This window comes from Vanessa tameamea, chromosome 2 (genome assembly GCF_037043105.1).
Source record: "Vanessa tameamea isolate UH-Manoa-2023 chromosome 2, ilVanTame1 primary haplotype, whole genome shotgun sequence".
NCBI classification, from domain to species: domain Eukaryota; kingdom Metazoa; phylum Arthropoda; class Insecta; order Lepidoptera; family Nymphalidae; genus Vanessa; species Vanessa tameamea.
This window is the reverse complement of record NC_087310.1, coordinates 4,412,046-4,421,324: the sequence shown is the minus strand read 5'-3', so window position 1 is coordinate 4,421,324 and position 9,279 is coordinate 4,412,046.

Below are 9,279 nucleotides of genomic sequence, written 5' to 3'. Positions count from 1 at the left end.
CAATTTTTTTATAAGTATAAGAATCCTAAGTATATTATTTTAAAATATTTACCAAATAACGTAGTATAAAAGACAAAGTTTATCTAGTTTTAATATCAGAAGCGATAAAAGTTTTAATAATAAAATAAATTAGTTACTGCAAAATGTGCATTGGAAATAAAGTATCAAATTTAATTATATTTTTGGTTCATTATTTTGGCATATATTTGCTGCGGTTTTATTTAGAACTATTCAAACGAAACATTTCCACCTTACATTATATTCGTGTAAGTCTTACAGTTTTAGTAGCGCACCCTAAAATGCCTCGTAGATTTTTTCTAATTAATAAATTTCTTAATAAATTATAGCTTATATTTCTAATTTATTAGCTATATCATTGTAAGGTTCCATTAAAATCCTTTTAGTAGTTTTGGCGTAAAAGAGTATAGCAAACAGCCATACATTCTTACAAACGCACGCATTTATGATATTAGTAGGGTAGTATTAGTATTATTTATTTATTTATTTATTTATTTATTTATTTATTTAAGCCTCATTTATTCCTTAGTATAATAATAGTAATAAGAGTTTTTTTTTTTTTATATATCTAATTTTAACTAAGGACCTCTCGAAGAGTATAGGCCTCCTCCATCTCACTCCATTTTTTTCTATCTTGAGCTATTCTCATCTAGTCTTTGTTTAAGAATTTAAAAAGCTCGTCTTCCCATCTTTCAAGGGGGCGACCTCTTTTCCTAGTATTAATAGTATATTTTTAATTTTAGGAATATACATCAGATTTATTTAAAAAAATATATATTTTGTATAAAATAATATCTAGGCTGTTGTGTCTGCAGAGTGGAGTTACACTGTCTCACTCAATCTTCAAACCGGAACAATACTAAGTATAGCTATTTAGCGGTACAATGTATGAGTGAGCGGTACCAGCCCAGTTGGGCTCTCACAAGGACCTACCACCACGTAAAATAAATAAATACATTATAATGTTTAATCTTCTTATATTATTTGCGTCACTAAACAGCGACGTCTATCGATAAATATAGGAACTACGTGAAGAGCGTTATTACTTAAGAACTACTACTAGAGGTCGTAATTGTCGCTTTCTAAAATCATAACTTAGTATTTCGTATTCAAAGCGTAGCGATTAAATCAAGAATAAATACAATACAATTCATAAAATCTATTTATAAATATATACAAACAAAGTGTTCAGTACCTTTTTCAACTGTTTGTTTGCCAACTGATTTTTTGAATATTGTTTTGTTACAAGCTTATTTTTTTAAACTAGCTTACAAGCGCGACTAGGCTTGTGTTTAGGCATTAGCAGCCTATAAATTTCCCACTGCTGGGCTAAAGGCCTCCTCTCCCTTCGAGGAGAAGGTTTTTGGAGCATATTCCACCACGCTGCTCCAATGTGGGTTGGCGGAATACACATGTGGCAGAATTTCGTTGAAATTAGACACATACAGGTTTTCTCACGATGTTTTCCTTCACCGCCGAGCGCGAGATGAATTATAAACACAAATTAAGCACATGAAAGTTCAGTGGTGGCTGCCTGCTCCCACTGCTGCCTCCACAAGAAATATAATTTGAAAAATATTCGAAACATACATATGTATACGGTTTCCTGTAATTTTCACTAATTATTATCGACTTCAAATATAGTAAGTTTCGATAGAAAATATTAATAAAAAAAAAATACCAATTTAAATACTAATTAAATTAAAACATATTTTATTATATCAGAAGTAAGTAGTTATTAAATAATAAATATATATCGAGTAATATTTGTTAATATTCATTCTTATCCGTTCCTTTATTCTGTTTTCTAATCACAATGCACACACGTGCAGACCTCAGTTTAGATTGCATTGTATCGACATCTAACCAAAGCCGTTTCCCAAACATCCCTATATAATCATATTATGATTGAGTAAATCACGTGCGCTAAACAACCTTATCGATATAATTGATTCGGTACGAACCATCGTATCGAATACTTTATTAATATAACAGTTGCCGGAATACCCGGTTGTATAGCAAAAAATCAAATGTGTATTATTAAGATATTTATTAAAAAGTATTACATTACTGAATAATTAATAAAAATAATATAATTAAATTTACTCGAATCTCGTTAACCCGTGGTCGTAAAATAAATAAAAAATAACTGGTATTTATATACAAAATACTCGTTTTTGTTCGAATAGTGTGATATTATAATGTTAAAAATGATATAGTTACTTTAAACTTATTTTTAACATTTTAGTAGTAATGCGCCAAAGCTGCATAATTAAGTAAACTTATTTGGTAGGTAGGCTTTGTTGCAGTCCGTCTGGGTAGTACCAACTACCCACTAATCAGATTACTACCGCCAAACAGCATTATTAATTTATAAATAAAACGTAATAGGAAACGATTACTGAATAATGTGTAATCAAAGTTTATAAATTATTACAATAACAAACGCTAAATTCTATTTCGTGTAATATAAATATTTACAAAGCTTAATTAAGAGGCACATAGCAGCTGATTTATGGATAGAAAAAGTGGGCGGATGCTTTCTATTTGTGATGACAGATGAAATAAGAACGGGTGTAAAAATATCTTCCTACTGTTAGGCAGTCGCACGAATATCCATTGTATTGGTATATAAAAAAAAATTCGCACGCCCGTCGTGCGCTTTTGTATTTTTAATATGCTTAGTAATATTTCATTTTGGAGTCGGGAATAGATACGTTTTCTACGAATATTATCGTTTCAATATGACCTTTGTTATCTATTACAATAGATACATAAATTATATTTGTTTGCGATATTAACTATTAAATTTAGTTGATTTATTTGTATTTCGTTATTAGTCGAATGTTTTCGTAATATTGTAAGTTTGGAACATCGATGTAAGCTAGGAGAATATTCGCTGGAGATACGTGACGTAATATACCCTTCACCCTTCTACCATGGGATAAGTAGACGTCACTATGGATCTAAACCTTATCTGTACTAGACGTCCTCAAAGCTACGTAATCGAAATTCCACCTTTCTCATGCGCACGACTATGGAATGTCCTTCCAGCGTCTGTGTATCCTCAGCATTATAATCCGGGTATCTTCATGGTAAGAGTATGACCACTAATAGACTAAAAATAATATGGTCGTCTAGGATGCCCGGCAGATGTGGACATCGAAATTTATTTTTGTTGTATGAACAAAATTAATTAATTTGTTGGGAAATCTTAAAGGCAACTTCACGCTATGATCTTAAGGACCGGATCGGTAACCACAAATGTCAATCTGGCGGACTCTATTGGTATTTAGCTAATGAGATGCATTTGGCTATGTACACTAGCTGTGTACAGCAAACATGCATGTTAGTGGGTGACATGGATATTTATAAATTAACGGATGTTAACTTGATTACTAATAATATAAAATTTTAACAAAAAAATAACAAATTTAAATGGAACCAAACCGGTGTTTTTAATTTGGAAGTGTATATTACACTTCAAAATTAAAAACAATGTTCCAAACCGGTTCATAAATGACGAAGTTCTATAACTAAAATAATAATTTAACCGAATTGATAACCTCTTTCTTTTTTCACGTCGGTTAATAATACGCATGTTTACCGTACTATAGTTCACTTAGTACGGAGGGTAATATGAATGAAACTTGGGTTGTTTAGCTTTACATATTATCAGAATATAATAAGGCGGAAACCACATAAATAAAATAACACAAAAAAACAATATTAACTTGGGGTGCTACATGTACATAATATTATTAATAATAGAAAGTTACGATTTTAATTCCCGTACGTCTTGTAATGCAAATAGCTGTTATTTAGATACAAAAATAAATATTAATTAATAGCTTTTTTTCTGAACATAGGCAAATAACCTATGTTCGGTAAAATAATAATGAATAGGTGAGAAATAGTGATACTCATAACACGAATACGAGGAACAAACACGAATTTATTACTCGTGTATCTCGAATGCATAGTCAGTAACTCTTTTGTGGGGCAATATATACAGCTTTAGAACAACATTTCAGAAATTTTCCAAACTGCTTCTATTGCTAAATTTAGAAATATGACAAGGAACGTTGTTGGGAAGATTGTAATAAGTTCATAGATGATAGCACACCTTGAGAATTAATCGATCGCTTCCTGGATCTTTCTTTCGTTGAAAATTTGAGGCAATTATTACATTTGACAAAAAAACATGTTACCTGCTAAGTAACATTCGTCGGATCCGTGGAATGATTCTATAAAGAAATTTGAATTTAAAATAAACTCAATTGAATATATACTTCATTTAAGTAGGTTTTTACAAGTTTTGAATCGTCATTTTACAGAATTGTATTAAAGCTACCACCGGTTTGGAATTTAGATTCGAATTAAGAAACTTAGTGGTTAGTAGAAACAAAATAAGGTTATAAATGAACTACATCTTTATGTGAATATTAAATGATTTTTAGTCGTTAATTATATTCTTATATATTTTTTTTCGATTCCTAAATATACAGATATATCGATATTTATTATATTAACATCACTATTCTTTAAAGTTAGCTTTAAATTTCCTTTCTTACATTATTATTTCTTAAATCACGTTAAAACTCTGTGAAATATATAATATATTTTTTCATAGTATGATATCTTTGCACAAGCTCATCGTAGGTACCGTCCTTATTGTTTCAACCACCAAACAAAAGTGTGAGTGAGATAGAACCAGTGTAATAAGAGGTACAAGTACTATAATACTAATACTGTTATTGGTAAAAAAAAAAACAAAAAATTTTTTTTTTTTAATTATTTACAACTTGTACACATTATGATGTTACCAAAATGACATATCATTTGTTATTTTGAAATAATCTTTCCCACATCATAATCTAAGGTATTTATGTAAACACGTGTGTGCCTTTGTCGTAATATAATCAGACGGCCCTAAGTAAACGAACCCTTGGCTGCAGATTAGTAGCTCGTTAGTCTATCAAATAGATTATCTGTGTCGTATAAGTCTCGGAACTGTAATTCTATCCTGGAACTGTTTCTGTTGCTGTCTTGCAAAGTGAATTATTACATGTTAAAATATATAAACAAAATAAATGTACATATTTAAGTGTATATACTAGTGTAGATGAACTTGCTAAATAAGTTTTGGATAGGCATTATCTAAGTTTTTTTTATTTGCGTTTTTAAACGACTTTGTAGGTCGTAAAAAGTATCATGGTTTTAAAATTGTATGTCTGTATATATGATATAATTATACCGATACAAATAATTTTGAACCAACTATACACAATGGCAATAGGCAATGACAAAACAGTTCAGTACCCTTTTTTCCTCTGCTTATTAACTAACTTTTTTTTGTAATCCCTTGGATAGCTATCGACGAGTTAAAATTAGAAATAATATTAGAAAAATAAATGTGAAACAAATAAATTTACAGATATTTTCTTAATTTTTTAATATTGATTTGAATTTCGAACACTATTTAAAATTCTCAAATTGTAAATAATTATTTAAATTTCGAACACTGCAAAAACTACTTAAAAATGTGACTGTCTGAGCGAACGCCAACATGTGGTTCGAACATTGAACGTAAAAAATAATACATCAATTATGTTAGTCTTTTGAGCAGGTTAGAAGTATTGAGATATTTTGAGCGGAGCAGAAAAGCAGCCAACATAAAGTTCCATTATAAAATAAAACCATAGTAAAGCCTTAAGTAATATTTACTTAGTCAGAGAGTCGTAGCTATGAGAATAAAAATTTTATGTAACAATTTTTACGACTATTTAAAAGGAGGTTCTATATAAAAATTTAGTATCTTTTTAGAACTAGAATAAAGGAATTTCGACTTTTATAATATGTAATGTACAAGGTATTTTAAATATGAAATTAAAAATCAATATTGTCCTTTCGTTTTAAAATTATTTTACAAGAATTAACAATTTTCTTTAAATCTCTTAAGCCTAGTACAGAAGTGCGGCAATGTAAATTATGTATAAAGTGTTAGCAGCCTGTAAATTTCCCACTGCTGGGCTAAGGCCTCTTCTCCCTTTGAGGAGAAGGTTTGGAGCGTATTCTAACACGCTGCTCCAATGCGAATTGGTGGAAATTATTATGAGCCGAGATGGCCCAGTGGTTAGAACGCGTGCATCTTAACCGATGATTTCGGGTTCAAACCCAGGCAGGCACCGCTGAATTTACATGTGCTTAATTTGTTTATAATTCATCTCGTGCTCGGCGGTGAAGGAAAACATTGTGAGGAAACCTGCATGTGTCTAATTTCAACGAAATTCTGCCACATGTGTATTCCACCAACCCGCATTGGAGCAGCGTGGTGGAATATGCTCCATACCTTCTCCTCAACGGGAGAGGAGGCCTTAGCCCAGCAGTGGGAAATTTACAGGCTGATTATGTTTATTATGTATTATAATTATATCGATACATAATTTATCAAATTACAAAAAATAATTATAATAGTTAATCTATTGAACTCAAGCATTTGATTACTTACTTCGTTAAGTTAAACTATGACAAAATTTTTGATTACAGCACTATTAATTTGTGTAGCGTCTATTACGTTTTATATAAATCTTTTAATCTTTTACCAAATGCCGATAGTATTACTTATTTAATTGAATTTGTCATTGTTACCGTGAGTCACAGATCGCAATCTCCGTGGCTTCCTGACGTCGGTGGGCGGTGACAAATGCAGCAACGGCCAGTAACATCAGTCAGATCTTGAATTGACTCCGCCATGGTGTTGGCATAACGCCAAAATTTTAAAGATAATAGAAAAGGGCGGGCTTTCCGAAAAAAATACTTCATATGAAACGGATTCTCGTGACTATTTTGATTTTATGATTAGTTTAATGCCTTTATTCTAGAAAACCGAGGACACTTAGAAACGAGACCAACAGTCGGGCTATTTAATTTAATCAAATGTTTATTTCAGGCCTTATGTAATTAACGCCTAAATATTCTTGTGCCAGTAAATTAACTTCCTTCTTCAACTCATTAGGGTTTAACATAGGTATTAAATTTAATTAAATGTATATAAAAAGTCAAGGTCATCATTTTTAATATCAATTTTGCATAAGAATCATCATCAATCATCATAAGTACCGAGATGGCCCAGTGGTTTAAACGCGAGCATCTTAACCGATGATTGCGGGTTCAAACCCAGGCAAGCACCACTGAATTTTCACGTGCTTAATTTGTGTTTATAATTCATCAATTCAAACCTGCATGTGTCTAATTTCAACGGAATTCTGCCATATGTCTATCCATCAACCCGCATTGGATCAGCGTGGTGGGATAAACTCCAAGCCGTCTCAAAAGAGAGGAGGCCTTAGACTAGCAGTGGAAAATTTACAGGCTGTTACTGTGGTAAAAATCATTCCATTTTATTAGAACCATCATCATCATCAGCCTATCGTAACCGAATGTTGGATATATCTCTTCCAAAGCCAAGTTTACAAGTTGTATCCGTCTATCTATCTGGATGACACCCTACGCTTTAAATATATAAATAGCTATCCACAAAAGCACGAGCCGTCGTTCATCATACATAGGTGTGAAATACAAATGATATCGAGCCTGGACAGCTCATTAAACAATTATAATTTCAATTTTAATATTTAATTACTGGGAATTCAATATTATTATATCCTCAACTTGTTAAATGATTAATAAAAGCAGTAATCAGTACTTATTTGCAAAAGCCTGGATCTGTCTGGGTTTTCCTTGGAACAGTTGTGAAAGATCTTTAAAAAAAAAAAAACCGTTCTATTTCCATCGTTATTTTTCATGACTAATGACAAATACAGAAATGTCGAATAGAGTAACGGTCTCCTCTATCTTCACCCGGCTGTACTGGCACCGTGCCAAATAAGAGAATAATAGAAAAGGGCGTAAACCATTTAATACAAACGCGATTAATTTGTTCTGATTTATATGCAAATTCTATTTATTGTCCGTAAATATTGTGATATGGCTTATTGCTATCTATAAATTTATACGTGCAGTATAATGAACGTTTTATGCCAACTAACTCTATTTAGGCTAATGATTGGAAGGAATTCGTGGTTTTAAATGCGTGCTCATTCAATGTATTGGACAATTTGTGTTTCATGTCTATGTATGGCATTATTTATTAGTGGTGAGTCTTCGATAGCTGCTTTGGTAAGTCCACTCATAAGTTGTCTCTCGGACAAACGTAAATATTTTGGAACGAAGTTCTTTTACGCGGCTTCCAGAAGTGTAAACTGGCAGAAATCGTCACATGAGGAAAAAGCGTTATATCCCCTTCAGGTGCACTTGCCATCTCTGTCTCTTTTTATTTGTCTCTTTCCATTGTATGTGGTTTAACATAACGTTAGTTAAACTTATTGACTCGGGACTTTTAATAAAAAATTGGTCGTTGTCGTTTCATTATTCTCGTACGTTGTTAATTAAATTTATTATGTTTTATACATAATTGCGAAAGCAACTACGTTCTAACCGGATGTCCCACGACACCTCTCGTTTATTTTGCTGTTTAGTTTTGTCCTATTGGTTGTAGTATTGAAGGTCCCAAATCGATTACTGAAATAGTATCTAGAATTAAAATATTTTGACTAGTTTTCAGCTATGTGTTACGTGTCCAGGGTTTTAGGTATAAAAAGTAGCCTATGCCCTTTTTTGGGGTTCGAACTTGCGTCAAAACGAATTTCATCAAATTCGGTTCAGTAGTTCGGCCGTGAAAGCGTAACAGAGCGTACTTTCGCATTTAATATATTATACATACATAAAATCAAATTGGTGTAAATTAACTAACATATTTATGTAGATCACGGTAGCATGATTTCCTGTCGTTCCTGTGGTTGCCTATGACTCTCAAATGAGATACATAGCTTAATCATAACCGGAAATGACTTTCAAACATTATCTATTAAACCAAACGGATGTATAAGGAATATTATTTAATTATGAAACTTAGTAATTACAACGCCACTAATCTCTTTAAAATGTAATGCAAAATTTTTAAAAGCATGTTTAACGTATTCCGAATTAGGTAAAGGTAATTCAATTACAGAGAATGCACCAAGAGCGGGCTCCACTGAGCTCCACCAAAAACAGCTTTTGACAGCTTGGCTTTGGAGCTTATGCGAAAATTTATAGAAAATTGCATGGTACACGCGTTGCGCTCGTAGGGTGCGCGGGAAACCATCGGGGGGTGTATATTTAGAATGCTTCAAGCAGTAGATCGTCAGTCTACGTTTA